Source organism: Microtus ochrogaster, chromosome 2, assembly GCF_000317375.1.
Source record: "Microtus ochrogaster isolate Prairie Vole_2 chromosome 2, MicOch1.0, whole genome shotgun sequence".
NCBI lineage: Eukaryota > Metazoa > Chordata > Mammalia > Rodentia > Cricetidae > Microtus > Microtus ochrogaster.
This window is the reverse complement of record NC_022010.1, coordinates 57,004,766-57,020,834: the sequence shown is the minus strand read 5'-3', so window position 1 is coordinate 57,020,834 and position 16,069 is coordinate 57,004,766.

Below are 16,069 nucleotides of genomic sequence, written 5' to 3'. Positions count from 1 at the left end.
GGTTAAGAACATTGCCTGCTCTTCCAAAGGTCCTGAGTTCAATTCCCAGCAACCACATGGTGGCTCACAACCATCTGTAAAGAGGTCTGGTGCCCTCTACTGGCCTTCAGGCATATACACAGATAGAATATTGTATACATAATAAATAAATAAATATTTAAAAAAAAGACTGAGAAAGAGCATCTAGTCTAAAGGGGAGAGGAAGAAAGAAATTCAGGGCTGGAGCGATGGATCAGCAGTTAAGAGCACTGACTACTATTCCAGAGGACCCAGGTTCAATTCCCAGCACCCACATGGAAGCTCACAACTGTCTGTAACTCCAGGATCCACAACCCTCACACAGACATACATATAGGCAAAAAAACCAATAAAGTAAAAATAAATTCATAAAAGAAAGAAATCCACTGTGATAAAAAAAAAGATGTATTGACATCGTACTATGGTATGTACACTAGCGCTCTCTCTACTACCTACAAAAGTGTTTATTAAAATCTGCCTGTGGCTTTGGTGCCTCAGAATTTAGTTATAGGTTGTACGTATAGGAGGAAAAGGTATACTACTGTGGTTGCTGAAAGCAGACGTAGGGCAGGACTAAGGCTGAATAAAGTACTGTGTGACGACACCCAGTAGTGGCCCATGCCCACTGCCACTGTATTTATGTCTGTCTATCGATCCATGCATATATCTGTTTGTTCATCTACTTATCATTTATCTATCTTGTAATTGGGAAAGAAAAATAAAACTATGAAAACTGAGCTATAATCGCATTTTTCCTACCATTTACGAAGCCTTTCAAAATAAGGTTCTTACAGCAGTGAACATTAACCCGTCAAGCCACGATTTATTTGTACTCAAACAAGGGATGTAATTTCTGACTTGATTGATGGAATCACTCTCTAGGACCATGTGTTCTATATCACCCACCCAAAAATATGGACAGAGGCTGAGAAGTTTCTCTTGTTACGAGCAACATCCCTTCCTTCATCTCCTGGATATCACTTCCCCTGCCTAAACATTTTGGCCCTTTCATCAACACAACACAGTCCAGGGTGCAGTTCTCCCGAGAAATGACAAAGATTCAGTTAAAGCTTATAGACACTGCACAGGCTCAAATTTCAAATGTTTGTATATAAATCAATTATTTTCAACCTTGGCAGCCTTTTCCCCCCATTGAAACTATGTTATAAATGTGTAGGCAACTTCATAAATCTTTGACCTAAACAATCTTTAAAATATATTCTCTTTACCTAGTAGAATGGATTTTTTCCCTTCTTTTGAGCTTGGCATATATTTTGCTAGGTCAATAGGATTCAGCCTTTGGTATTATAACTCAATCTATGGAAGGAGATGTTATTTGATAAATAAACTGGGATTGGTATAATGAAAATTCGCACACTAGAAGTGGTGTAAGACCTTTTCTACATAATCCACCTTGGAGGATAGATTAGACCATAGTGAGATCTTTTTCATGCCCTACTGCCCTTCACATACAACTGAGTGCAGGCTAAACACAAGTGCAGGATGTTGAATGAAAGCAAGGTAGCAATATTGAGAAATGAGTAATGGAGAAGAGGGATGCTCAAGGAAGAAGATGGTTGATACTATTGTTAAGTGTTATTCGTGTGCCTGTGAGCTACTGATGGTCAGAAGAGTTAAAAGATAGTACTGTACAATCTCCCTCAGAGTAGTAGAAAGGTACTAAGAAAATATATTTCAACCTGGGGCTTCTCTGGAGCTTCCATACCTGGGTGAGGGAGGTCTTATGTGTTTGCTCCATATAGAGGAGTGACACTCTGAACCCTTTAGTTCAGCAGAAGCACTGAAGAATTAACAGCAAAGAGTAATCATGGACAGTAGAGATTAATAGGGATATGTAGCAGCAGTCAGAATCATACAGTTTATACAAAATTAACTCCAAGGAGCATTTTGGTGTTTCCCAATGTGTAGACTCCCTAAACTAGGCTTCATGAAAAAATATAGAGAAAACTCCTGAGGTTCTGATTTATCTAAAATCATGTCTGACAGATGGACTGCAGACATTTTCCAATGAGGGCCCCAAGAACTTTTAGGGTTACAAAAAAATCACCTATACCTATCAGCAGTTTCATTTGCCAGATTTAAGAAACTCAGAGCAATTTGGTTATAAAATTAACTCTATAAATACAGCTTAGGACATATCCCGACAACTGTTCATTACAGTTCTTGACACTGATACTATTCGGGGCCCTTCTGTAAGTGAAAAACAGATGGCAGAGTTTGAGGTATGAGGGTTTATAATTCCTGTCAAAGTAAGGGAAAACTACTGAGGAAACATACTTAGCCCCGGGGCTTCTCTGCAGCTAAGTTTCCAGACTTCTTAACTCTAGAACTTCTTAACCTTTTGGCAAAAGGGGAGGCTGAAGGAGAAAGAACTGCCCTAAAAGCTTTGATCACACTAAATCCAAATGTGAAGAGATTGCCTTTTCTCTTTTTCTATCCCACCCCTCTCTCCCTCTCTTTCTCTCCTTTTCTTTTCTTTTCTTTTCTTTTCTTTTCTTTTCTTTCTCTCTCCCTCCCTCCCTCCTTCTCTCCCTCTCTCCCTCCCTCTCTCCCTCCCTCCTTCCCCCTCTCTCTCTTTCTTTCTTTCTTTCTTTCTTTTGGTAATTTATACATGAGAGGAATGATATTTTCAGCTAAATTATTGGTTTACATTAAGAGGACCGCAGATCTGGGTGTTGGTGTCCTGGAGACCACATACAATGTTTCCAAACCATGCTCCCGAGGAAGATGAAAATAAGGTACAAATTTGTGAAAATGGTTGAAAATCAGCTCAATCTGACTTCAGCTGTAAGAATGCCAATAATACCCTCATGTATGAAGGATCAGTCTCTCATCACTCTGAAGTCATTGTTTGCCTCAATACCTTTATTCAATACTTATCCCACCTACCCTTGGGAAGCCCCATGATTTCCCAGAAGGACAATGTCTTACCACTGGTCATCAGTCTCTCATTATCTGAGGGCCTTTCCCCTGGCCAAGTCTCAGGTCAGCACTGGGGCATAAAGTGTAGCATCTCTGAGACCTAAGTATGGGACATCATTGGACTCTTTATTTCTCAGGCACGAGGCTCTCCTGAAGGTACTGTGCTTGTTTTTACTAGAGGATTGGGAATAATGGATTGAAATTACAACACAGAAAAATCATTTAAAGTCAAATATCAATATCATTGTCCTTTATTCTGGAGTCCTGGAGAGCAGAATCAAACACAGAATTTAGTGTGCAAGATGGAGTGCTCTTCTGACCCAAGCTGGGGAAAGATGTAGTAATAGGGATGGCGAGGTTGCGTTCCGGCCGCCCCAGCTCCCACATGTCTAGCTTATGCCCCCCGAAATATACACGGAAACTGTATTCTTCTAAACACTGCCTGGCCTATTAGTTCCAGCCTCTTATTGGCTAGCTCTTACATATTGATCTAACCCATTTCTAATAATCTGTGTAGCCCACGAGGTGGCTTACCAGGGAAGATCTTAACCTGCGGCTGTGTCGGGTGGGAGAATCATGGCAATTGCCTGACTCAGCTTTTTTTCTTCCAGCCTTCTGTTCTGTTTACTCCACCCACCTAAGGGTTGGCCTATCAAATGGGCCAAGGCAGTTTCTTTATTAAGTAACCAATTAAAGCAACAGATTAAAAAGAAATCACTCCCACATCAGAAAGAAAGATAACAAGCCAAATATATAGCCTAGACTATACTTGATCTCTTAAAAAAGGAAACCAACTCTTGCTAGAGTAGCTTCATGGATTAACTGAGAAGATATCATTATGTTAGCTGAAATAAGTCAGAGGCAAATCAACACTTGCTGCACAATCTCATCCACATGTGGAATGCCAAAATGTTAAACTCCTATTAGTTCCCAGGAGCTGGGCTTTCAGGACAAACATAATAACGTCCACTAAGCAGACAAAGTTTAGTTTTAACCTCTAGAGAGATATGTACAGGATGATTTACAGTATACTGAAAATGCAGTAAGATTAGTCTGCATACTTAAAATGAATATTTTCTCTAGAACGCCTAAGGATGAGTCCATAATATAATTGTAGGTTAATTAGTGTCACTGGAGAATCATTTCACAATGCATGCTTTTATTGCAAGATTGAGTCATACACCTTAAATATAACAAAGGCTGATAATACCTCAATCAAAAGGTAATTCTTTGGATTTGAGGGAGGGTGGCAAAGAAGGAGAGTGACTAAGAACAAAATGTAATTGCATATATGTATGAAAATGTGGTAGTGAAACACATTATTTGAATGCTGCTAGATTAAAATAATTTAAAATGAAATTTTTAAAAATTAAAAATTTAGTTTTCCTTGATGATACATTTTATTACTGATTCTTTACTTACACTGAAATACTGTTTGCTTTGCCTACACTAAATTATAAATAGAAACAATGGGACAAGAAGGAGTTTCCTTTTCCAGAGCAAATATAAGCAATTTTGTATACATGTGTACATTTATTTTTATCCTTCCTATGATAAACAAATAATAAATGAAATAAGTTCTCATAAGCTTTTAAATGATGTGAGGGTCTCATTTACTTGTGTGTGTATTTTATAATTATATATATATATATATATAATCTTTCAATAAATAGACATTTTCATTGACTAAACTAATCCATTTAATTCTCCTCTTTCTCCTGTATATACACATTTCCTTAAAACAGTTTGAACGAGTACATTATAGATGTACTTTCTGGATTCAGGAATGATTTTAGAAGTACCAGAAATGCTTATCAATACTACATTTCACAAACAGGTTGAAGAATATGAACAGAAAATACATCAACCATTTCTGAGGTTGCACTCTGAAGTTCCATCTTCTGTGTGTATAACACGTCTTTGAGTCTACATAAACCCTCAATGTAATCCCCATTACATGGATGAGGGATTTAGAGCTCAGAAGTATTAACTTATTTCCTCAAAGCAGTAACGTTTAATCTGAAACTCACAAATCCATAGCAACATCGGGCTTCATTCACCCTTTCTACCACAATGGACCACAGTAACATATCTTTAAATAGTGAATACTCCTGAGCCTTGGAAGGATCACTTTGGCCTTTTCAACCTTTAGTATCTCACCTCTTAATTCAATTATTTACATCTATATATGCTACAAATTATATGATGTACTGACTCTGGACCAGTTGATTTTGTATGGCTAGTTGGATAGTTTATTTTGAGAAAAGAGAAGACTTGACTCTGGGTAATTTTTCATGTCATCCAATTCTAGTTTTAGCTTCAAACCTACTTAGACATATAGGCTAAAAGTCCTGATAGCATCTCAAAATGTCTGTGTTCTTTTTATAAAAAAGTGAAATGAAATTATTCAAAGTCTGGAAGGAATTTTATGTTGGAACAATAAATTGAGAGAAAATGTGAATCCATTCATTTCCTACCTTAATTGAAAGGACACCTGCAGGTTTTATTGATTAGGCATCTTAGCAATAAGTCTGCTTCCTTAATTAGTTCTCTTGCAATTACATGGAGATTAATTTTCACCCTGAGTATCAAATCATAGGAATCAAATAAAAATATTTATTGAGTGTCTACTGAGTGTGAGACACTGTGAAATGAAAATTAGAAAAAGCTAATGAGGTCATCCTGTTGTCCTCCATTTAAGGATGCTGTTTGTCTTTGTGATATTCTTTCTGGGTCCCTGTTGGGCATAACCTTGACTATCCTTGATTATGTAAGGAACTTTTCCATAGAACTTTGTTTTTCCAGATGATCATGAATCCTTTATCCACCTGCATGGAACCCTCCTATTCTTGCCTACAAATCCTCCACTATTTGGATAGCCTTAAGATGAACACATCATAAAGACACATACTGCTTTTCTTTCTCCAATTCCGTTACCTTTTCTGGTCATAGTTCTCTGGTTTTCACATTAAAAATCTGTTTACATCATTCCTAGCCAAAGAGCATAAAGAATCAAGTATGAGTCCCAAAATCTAGTAGAAGTCATCAAACCCAAGCATAATTTGGCATAGCCTCATGCACTGTGAATGATTTTGTGATGAACACATGATCTCTGAACCCTTTTCTGTCTTTTTTTTTTGTGTGTGGGGGATCATTGAGCCCTGTCCTTTTGTTATAATTGTGTCTAAGTCTGGGTCTTCTGATGGTCTCTATGTAGATAAAGTTCATCATTGTGTGGAGCCAAGGAAGCCTTGAATGAGTATGTAAGGAGAGGAAGGGTCCTGAGAGAATGCATGCTATTGACAAGGCCCAATGCCTCAAACCCATGGGAGCTATCAAAACCTTCCTCTGGTCAGTGTGTTGATAATAGCAGTGTGTGCGAAAACTAGTAATTGCAGCTTCTTCCTCCTGGATGGTTAGTTTGAGACTATCCCCATACAGAGATCACTACAGAGACTAGCTCACCTCTCCTCTCAGACTGTACATTGATAATGTGGTTGAAGTTATGTGTAACTGCATAGTTGGTGTCATCCCGACAGTATGAGCACAGCCCACCCAATCCCAGCTTTTCTGTGTGTGTGTCTTTGTTTCTGTCCTATCTTCATTCCCTTGTTGTGCCAGTCAGGTTTCCACACTAACACTATACTGGATGCAGCATATCTGTGTGTGAGATTAACACAAGAAGAGTAGAGATGAGGAAGCCAAGAGAAAAACTAGAGAGCAGGCCCAACTGCTACCATTCCAACCTTCGGTTGGAAGCAAACTCTGGAGTATTCCAGTGCTTGGAGTCACAAAGTGCCATTCTAAAATGATGAACCCAAGCTGGACTTCTATACTTATAATAAAACATGTGTGATGACACATTTCTCCTTCCAAATACAATGGAAGGAGGAGACAGCAGTTGCCCTGGCTGTAATTTGTATAACTTTTATATAAAGGCCCTTGCCCTTGTAATTTATATAATTTCTCTCAAGTTTTCACTAAGAGACTAAGTGGGAATTGAACTTGGGAAATCTTGTACTCAGCCCTTCTTACATTTGATTATGAATTGAGATCTGCCCAGACCACCTGAAACAGGGAGTCCATGGATCTTATTTAGTGTTTTTAAACTGTCCTAGTCTTCTCTGTTTATCATTTATGAATTAACGGCTGCTGTCACTTAAGACTTAATATAACAAGACTGTCATTAAGGACTTTTCATAGGGTCCAACAAGGTGCTGACCGATTCCTGGCATTTGAGTCCACTTGTCTTCACCAGCCATAATTAAGTGTTAGGCTTTGTAGTGTGCTTCACAAGGTGACAAAATGCAAGGTTGCTCAAAAGGTTCTGATGACTTTTATTCAACTTGTCTAATTGTGCCAATAAATCTCAGAGAGTTCCACCTTCATCGTGAAGCTTGACATCAGGTATACTAGAACAACCCAATTATGGTTAAAATGACTTATGACTTTTCTGGAACAGTGGTTCTTTCCTCCGGAGTCCTCATTTTTAATCATTAGTGGCATAAATACCTCAAAGCACAGGGGCCTTTGACTATCATTGTGTCTGCCAGTGGCGTTATTCTTGCATGCAGAAGATCATGACTTGGTGGATTTAGCACTGTGGAGACAGAGTCCAATTATAACCCCGTACTCCCTCTCTCCTTGATCTTAAGCAAACTGTCTGGCTTTTCAAGGTCACTCTCCTTGAGCATGTACTCCTTTCAGGGTTGCTAGACTTAGGGTAAATATATAGTAAACGCATAGCACATAGCACATAGCACAGCTCCTAGTATGTCAAAGACACTCAATGATCAGTACATCTCTTGATTAAGTCAGGGTGTTAGAACTGAGGCCAACTATGAATACAACTCAGCAGATTCCTCAACAACAGTGTGGTATCACATGAAAAAAAACAAGACACTTCTAGAAGCTTTTGGTTTGTGCTACAGTGTCCATCCTGCTTGACTCAACCTACTGAGGCATTCTGGACCTCTCGCCGAGTTCATGTTTAGTTCAGACTGGAATTTTGAGTTATTTGAAGCCAAAATGTATTTTATATGGGATACCTAAGTTAAATATAAAATATTTGACAAATCTGTCATCATAAAAGATTGGGAGAAAAGCAGTTAGTGGGATTTTGAAAAAATAATGAAGAATTTGAGGGAAATCAAACAGCAAATAGGAGCTTGTAATCTATCACAAATTTCTCAGAAACTCTACCCAAATTAGTGTCAATTTTATCTGAGTTATGAAATATAAATTCCAACAGTATCTCATTTCAGTCTGAACTATTTTCAGTCCTTAAAAGGAATTCTTCAATGCCACTACAGTTTCAGATTCAGATTGCAAGGTGACCTTGTTTTCTTTATCATTATGATCTGATTTTATCAGATGTTTAGCTCTGCCAGGCATTGTGCTGAGTATTTTACACATTGATTTTTGTCTACACATGCTGTGATTCTTTGTATCAGGGACTTCTGGCTTTACAGGGGTGGACAACTGAAGCTCAGGAGGGGAAGAGCCATTGACTGTGGTAAATGGCAGAGAAGCACATAAATAAACCCTGGTTGTCCACCTCCAAAGCCAGAGGCAGGAAACACCAAGCCACCCACTGAGTTTCAGATGAGGTTAAAGCAGAAACTGAAAACAGCTCCTCTTCCCCCTGTAATGGCCCCTTGGTGCCATTCACTCTCTGTTTCATCTGCTCTCCCACTTAACAGCCATTTGATTGTCAATTGTCAGACATTTGAAAAGTTAAGGAAGGGTGAAGCTATCGCTAATTGATTTTAAATTAGAAGAAAGAATGGTTCTAGGTGTGAAAATCATGTCCTCCACTATAAAAGTAATAGCTGTCATTATTCAATGCTTTCTCCTAGTGGCTAGAGTGATGCTGTCTGTAGTGGCTCTGAGACAGAATCACCTCTGTGGGAGCTGAGGCATATACATTTGAAAGTACTTCAGTGAGGTCACTCTGAGTAACTGTGAAAAAAGGGCGATAGACTTGATAAACTCCCATCTTGAGAATGAAGCTGCTGCATCTAATCTCCTTCTTTCTTCTCCTTTCTTTTCTTAGGGTCTTTCTACATACTCCTGGCTGCTCTGGAACTCTCTCCATGTACACCAGGCTGACCTCAGAGTCACAGTGGACTGCCTGATTCTGCCTCTGAAGGGCTGGGATTAAAAGCAAGGGCCACCACACCTGGCTATATCTTAAATTTTTTTAAAGAAATATTTGATCGCTGTGTACTCTTGTGTCTGTGTGACTGTTGACCATGTGTGTGAAAGTTCCTGCAGAGGCCAGAAGATGGAGTCACACATGAAGGAACTGGAGTTAGAGAAAGTTAGAAGCCACTTGCTGTGGGTTCTAGGAACTGATCTTGGGTCCTCTGCAGATGCAGGAAGCATATTAACTGCTGACCCATCTCTTCAACCCCGTCTTCAGTTTTTGTAAGGGGCTTATATGCTTTTTATTCATTTGACTTCATTAGATAAGTATCTTGAAGCATCATTTTTTTCTTCTGCCTATTTCCTTTCCCTTTCCTACAAGGTACAGGATAAAATAAGCCACACAGAAAAAGCTGAGTGACAGGGTCACTCCGTGGACTCTCCCAGAGTGGGTGGGTGTTTGAGAGCTACACAATACCACTGGTCACATTTCTTCTGTCCTGCTGCCTGTGTTGATCAACCCTTTCCTATGAAGAAGCCCCATAAACCTTTAAAACCTATGGTGAGCTCTTCGCTGGGTTTGTGGTTTGTTTATCAAGGTAGGTTGTTTTGTGTCTGTTTTGATATATGTTGGACCAAAACGACTATGTTTACTAAGAACAAAGGCTCAAATAGGGGACTTTCTCTGAGGGAGGTATGCTGTGCTTTAATCCGTGCCTTGTGGTTACTTGTTATTACAGCCTTCATTGGCAGAATTCAGTTCTTCTGTCTCCACTACACACACTGTGGTTCATATTCTGAGAATTTATAAGGTCTTGGTCAAAAGGTCAATGGCAGCAGAGGAGACCGTATAAGTGTGTAACCAAATTCTCATCTCCTCTTTCCTTCAAGACACTCTGCCTTCTATTGAGTACCTGTTCATTTATCTATATATTAATATAGTCAGATTTTTGCCTCACCAGGAACCTTCAGAGAAATTGGGCCACACTCCAAGTTAAAAACATCCAAGGTTCCAAGCATCATGAAATTCACAGTTTATCCAGTTCAGTAGACAGACATGTGAAAAGTTCACATGTAAAAACTTTTTTAATGAATTTGTATTATTTACAAACTGTTAATAAGTAGAAATGATACATATTTTCTATATAAATGATTTCTTCTAATCCTTAAAACAGAATAGGTTTAGAATATCAACAATGTTGACAGACTAAGAAAATAATCTATTTTTCAAATATTTGGTTTGATTTTTTTTTTTTTTTTTGGTTTTTCGAGACAGGGTTTCTCTGTGGTTTTGGAGCCTGTCCTGGAACTAGCTCTGTAGACCAGGGTGGTCTCGAACTCACAGAGAGCTGCCTGCCTCTGCCTCCTGAGTGGTTTGATTTGTGTGTGTGTGTGTGTGTGTGTGTGTGTGTGTGTGTACTGAACTCTGTGGAAGCCCTATAATAGTATTAGATACCCTGGACTGGAGTTGCAGGCAGTTGTGAGCAGCCTGATATTGAGGGTGGAGAACTGAATTTAGATTGTCTGGAAGAGCAACAAGTGCTCTTAGCCACTGATCCATCTCTCCAGCCCATACAATGAGGCTCTCAAGCATGAATATCTCGTACAGATGACCCAGACGATAAGTGGCAGGGTCTGAATTTTACCCCAGGTCTTCGGCAGGAAAGCCCACTCTTCTTTCTCAGGATTACTATGATATTACATGGAATTAATCACACTGAATTAATATTTATATTATCACTTGGCTTCTAACATCTTTTCATTTCATCCCCCATAATGTATATAAACAGATATTTCATGAATAAATAGTGGCACAGCAGTAACAAGTTTTAGTAAAATTTAGCCAAGTAGATTATCTCATTTTCCATTCTAGTACCCTTCCCCATCACTATGGCTCACCCCAGTACTTTCTTGCAAGCTATCAAATGCATCTAGCCCTTCTTAGATGTTAACTGTGCTTATGGTTATCTGAATGGAGATTTGAATCTGTTTTGAAAGAACGTTATGAGATAGCCTTATTACAACTTCTCAGATGAGTTTAGAAGTAGAAAAAAAAAGAGTGTAGCCATTAGTTGACATTAGACTTATTTCTAATTGTTTGAGGGGTTTGTTTTTGAAACAGAATGGCCTTCTTGCAATCCTCCTAGTGTTGGAATTACAGATGCCACCATGCCTGGCTATATTAATGTCATCCAGCAGATGCAGTCTTCAGTTCATGCAAAACAGATTCAGAAGGAACAAACAGATTGACACTTGGTATTCTAAACATCTTGAGGGGTCTCTTGGATCTCTCTAACTTGATCATGTCTAGTCAGTCACTATAGATTGTATTATCAATAAAACATTTTTTATTTGCCACCATAACAATTCAAAGGTATCTGAAAATAATAGTTATGTCTGTAGAAACACAAAAAGTCACAGAGAATAGCTTGCATGTGGTGTCCCCTGTGTTTGATGATGTTTAGCAGGATCAGAATAATATTATTTATATATATATATATATGTATATATATAGATATATATAAAACCTTAAATGTTTTCTGAAGCAATATAGGTAAATAGTGATTTTTTAATTTTTTTCTTGAAGTTAAACTAGGTATCATGATCATGATTCAGAGATCTTTGGAGGCAGCTCATTTGAAATACACATTTTCTAACTGAATAAGCTGATAGAGCCTGACTCTCAGAGAATAGACCTAAAACACTCTGTGGTCTCAGTTGCAAAGGAGAGCACAGTCACTGTGAATATACTGTCTGCATAGGGTAGTGTCTTAATTATTGCAAACGTGATTTTTTCCAGATTTGTTATTATGAGTAATATCATTTTTCCATTAAATTTTTGAACTGGTCATTGCAGGTATATAAAAAAATGTTCATTTTTGTTTATGTTTTACAATAACCAATCTTATTTCCATTACTTTTTCCATTTAATTTGTCCAAGTAGGCAGCAATCATACAATCTGAAAATTAAGATATTTTGCTTTCTCCTTTCCAGAATAGATTTCTCTTAGCAAAAAAAAATAGCAACATGGCATTAAGCATCTTTTGTAATAGCCAGCATCCTTATTTTACTATGAATTTTAATGAAATTGTTTTGATTTTTTTTTGCTGACTGTTGGTTTAAAATAGTATTTTTTTAGTTAAAAAAGTATGGGCTCATTTCTACATAACCCTGGGTTTTAAAAAGAGACATGTGCTGAACTTAGGAAAAGATTTTGGGGCTTCATATGACTAAGATGTAGACCGACTAGAGCTCCATGATTGGCCTGAAGTAGAAAGGATGGCAGCTTCAAGCTGACTGCAGTGGCAGTGGGCATGGCAGTGCTGATTAGAGAGCCGGAGTCAGGAGGCAGACGGATGTCAGTGAAGAGATGTGAAGAGACTGGAGGTGTGGACTTGAGCAGAAGCCCGGTATTTGAATTCTAGGCTTGACGGACCTAGACTCAACCTATAGAATATATCAAGGAAAGACATAAAAGGAAACTTTAATAAATGAGTTTGGGGAAGTTCTTTCTCCAGGTTTTCTTCACGATCCTCTGTCTAGAAATTTTGTAGGAAGATCAAGGTAACCATTGGAATGTGAGCCAATGAAGGCCTGGTCAGGCAGTCAGTCAGCCACACCCTGCTTGGGGAGAGTCTGGGCAGGAAAACAATCCAGTCATTCGATGGGTAGGGAATTAGAGCAGCTGGCATGTGGAATCAGAACAGGAATAGAAAAACTGGTGTCTCATATGTAGAAACGTCAGACTGAATAGTGAAAGTATATGACTAAAGCAAGGAGAACCCGGGGGGAAGGACTACAGGGCCATATACATACATACATATATACATACATACATACATACATACATACATACATACACACATACACACATACAACGTACATCTACACATACATACGTGCACATATACATACATACATATATACATACATACCCATAAATACGTACATACATACACACACATACATACATACATACATACCCATAAATACATACATACATACATACGAGGTCGGAGAATCTAGGGAAATAAAATCAAGGTAAGACTAGTCAAAAATAGAAAAACAAGAGGTGGCAACAAAGGTAAAATCAAGTTTCCTTAAACTGAATGAGCAAAACTGGAAAGAACTGAACAGAGCTAGCTGTGACTCTGGAGAAAGGTGAAGATTAGACGTGCAGGTTTGCATAGGATGCAACAGGAGTAGCTACGCAGGAGTATTTTTCAAGGGCTTGGGCAAGATGAAGAAGCAACAGGCTCAAGGATGCTTTTCTTTAGAGGGTGGGAACCAGACCCTAAAAAGGGGAAAGAATGAAAGAGGTGCAAATGCAAGAATGAGAGATGTGGGGGTGGGGGAGAGGAGACTTTCAAACAAGCCAGATATAAAGGGTTATTGAAATTTAAAGAGCTGAAAGATAGGCCAGCTTTAGGGTTGGAGATGATGCAAGTGCACAGAGCCAGATGTAGCGGTTAACCTGGGAAAGAGGATGGGTGTGTAAATGTATACAGTACATACACAGATACCGTGGGAAAGGAAAAGCCATTCTCTCTTGGAGGGATACCTTGCTCAACCTAGATATGGTGGGAAGGGCCTTGGTTCTGCCTCAAAGCAATGTGCTAGACTTTGTTGACTCCTCATGGGAAGCCTTGGGGATGGGGATGGAAGGGGGAAGGTGGAGGAAAAAGGAGGAAGGGGGAGTGGGAAATGGACTTGTCATGTAAAATGAGAAAAGATAGTTTTTTTTAAAAAAACAAAAGTGAAAATGAAAAACAATAAGTAGAGTTTTAAAAAAAAGAATAAGTAGAATTATTAGACTAAGATATGAAACCAAGCATGAGAATAGAGGAAAAAGTTTCAATAGTGTCTTTAACATGAAAATTTCCAGAGGATTAATTAGGAGAAAAGAAGAATTTCTGAAAATTAATTAGGAGCAGCTGCCTAAACCTATAAAGGGTTAGCGGATAGAGAATGAAGGGCACTCAGTGTGAGACCATTGCCTGCTGCTCTCCAGGGCACGAGGGATCAGGAGTTGATGACTGGCAAGGGCGATAGGATAGAAATAGGAGACAGAGGGCTGAGGGTCATAGTAACTCCATCATCAAAGGTAGAGTTTTTATACCCAAGCCCTGGTGGAAATTCAACAATACTCCAATTGATTATTATAGTTTGTGTCTCTTCAATATTGATGTCTTACATTTAAATTAAAATAAGCAAATATCACTTCTGTAAGATTTTTATACTTCCACACATAAGAAATCCGGCCTTTGACCTTCCTAGACTCAGTACTAGGGACTCATTGAGCGCTGGTTTACCTATAAGTCTGGGTTTTTTTTGTTTTTGTTTTTGTTTTTTTTGCGTTGCTGTATTTTCCCCACCTACTGAAGTCAAGTAAAAGGGAAACTGAGCTGGGAATGAAGATGTCTAGGTTTTAGCTTTAGTTCTGCCCTAAAAATGTGTAATTTGAGTCATCTTTTGGATCTGAATTCACAACCGGAAAAAGATATGGGGCGGGAAGAAGACAGACAGAGAAGGAGAAATTAAAATAGATAAAATGTAAGGATACCTCTCCTGAGCTCTAATAGTCTATAATCACAAACATCACATGCAAGTAAGCGTGCTCAGATTTTATTCTCTTATTTTTCTTTGTGTACAGGTTTGTGCATATGCCTGTATATGTGTTTGGGTTTGCACATGAAAGTGCACTGCATGGTGATGCCAAAAGAGGGTGTCAGATTCCCTGGAGCCCAGGTTACAGGGGGCTTGAACTGCTCAACATATGTTCCAGGAATAGAATCTGGGTCCTCTGAAGGACAGTACATGCTTATAACTGCCAAGATATCTCTCCAGCTCCATGAAAGAGCATTGTTCTGTGGTGTTTAATATTCCTTTTGGATGAGTACATAAGATCCTTTTCTTCTTCAACTTATCCTAGGAGAATTGCTCAGCTTGTTTCTAACAGGTCCATACTCTGTTCAAAAACCTGTTCCTCTTCTTTTTCCTCCTTGCTAACCCTAAACAGAACATGCTTAAAAGGATGGAGTCCAGGATAATGACAATAAAAATTATTTTCATGACCAAATAGTCTCTATTCTTCCAGGGTTCCCTATTAATATTAGGCTGATATAGTGTGTGTGTGTGTGTGTGTGTGTTTGTGTGTGTATGAGTTTGTATGTTTGTGATCTTGTGTGTGTATATATGAGTGTGTGTATGTATGAGTGTGAGTGTGTGTGTGTGTGTTCTGGATGTGTATTTTATTTTTATTATCATTTCACTCATAAGGTAGTAATGCTACTAAAATATTTCATATTTTAACATTATTGTAATCTTTCTTTTTTGCACATGGTTTCTCTGCTTGGTCCTCACAATCCTCACTATGTAGACCACACTGGCATCCAACTCATATCCACCTGCCTCAACCTCCTGAATGCTGGGATTAAAGGTGTGTGTCACCAAGCCCTGTTAAGTTATTATAATTTTTCATATCTACATTAGTTAAGTATTTATTTATGCCATTTGGTTTTTCTTTCACTGTGTCATATAATCTGGGATATTCAAGTTAACGAGAAACAAATCTTATTTTGTCTTGTAGTTTTCAAAGTATCTTTCCATAATCACTTGGAAACACTGATTTGGGCCTCTGTTGAAGCAACACACAAGGTGGTATTGGAATCTGCTCACATCTAACTGAGAAGCTATTTTCAGTTGATGGCAGTGGGAAGAGGGGATAGTCATTTTCACACCCAAGTGAATATGGACAGCTCTAACTGCATGCAGAGGGATATACTTTTTTTAAAAAAAAAAAAGTGGGGAGACAGCACAGACACTGAGAGAAACAATTAATAAATGGGACCTCCTGAAACTGAAAAGCTTCTGTAAAGCAAAGGACATGGTCAACAAGACAAAACGACAGCCTACAGAATAGGAAAAGATCTTCAACAACTCCACGTCAGACAGAGGTCT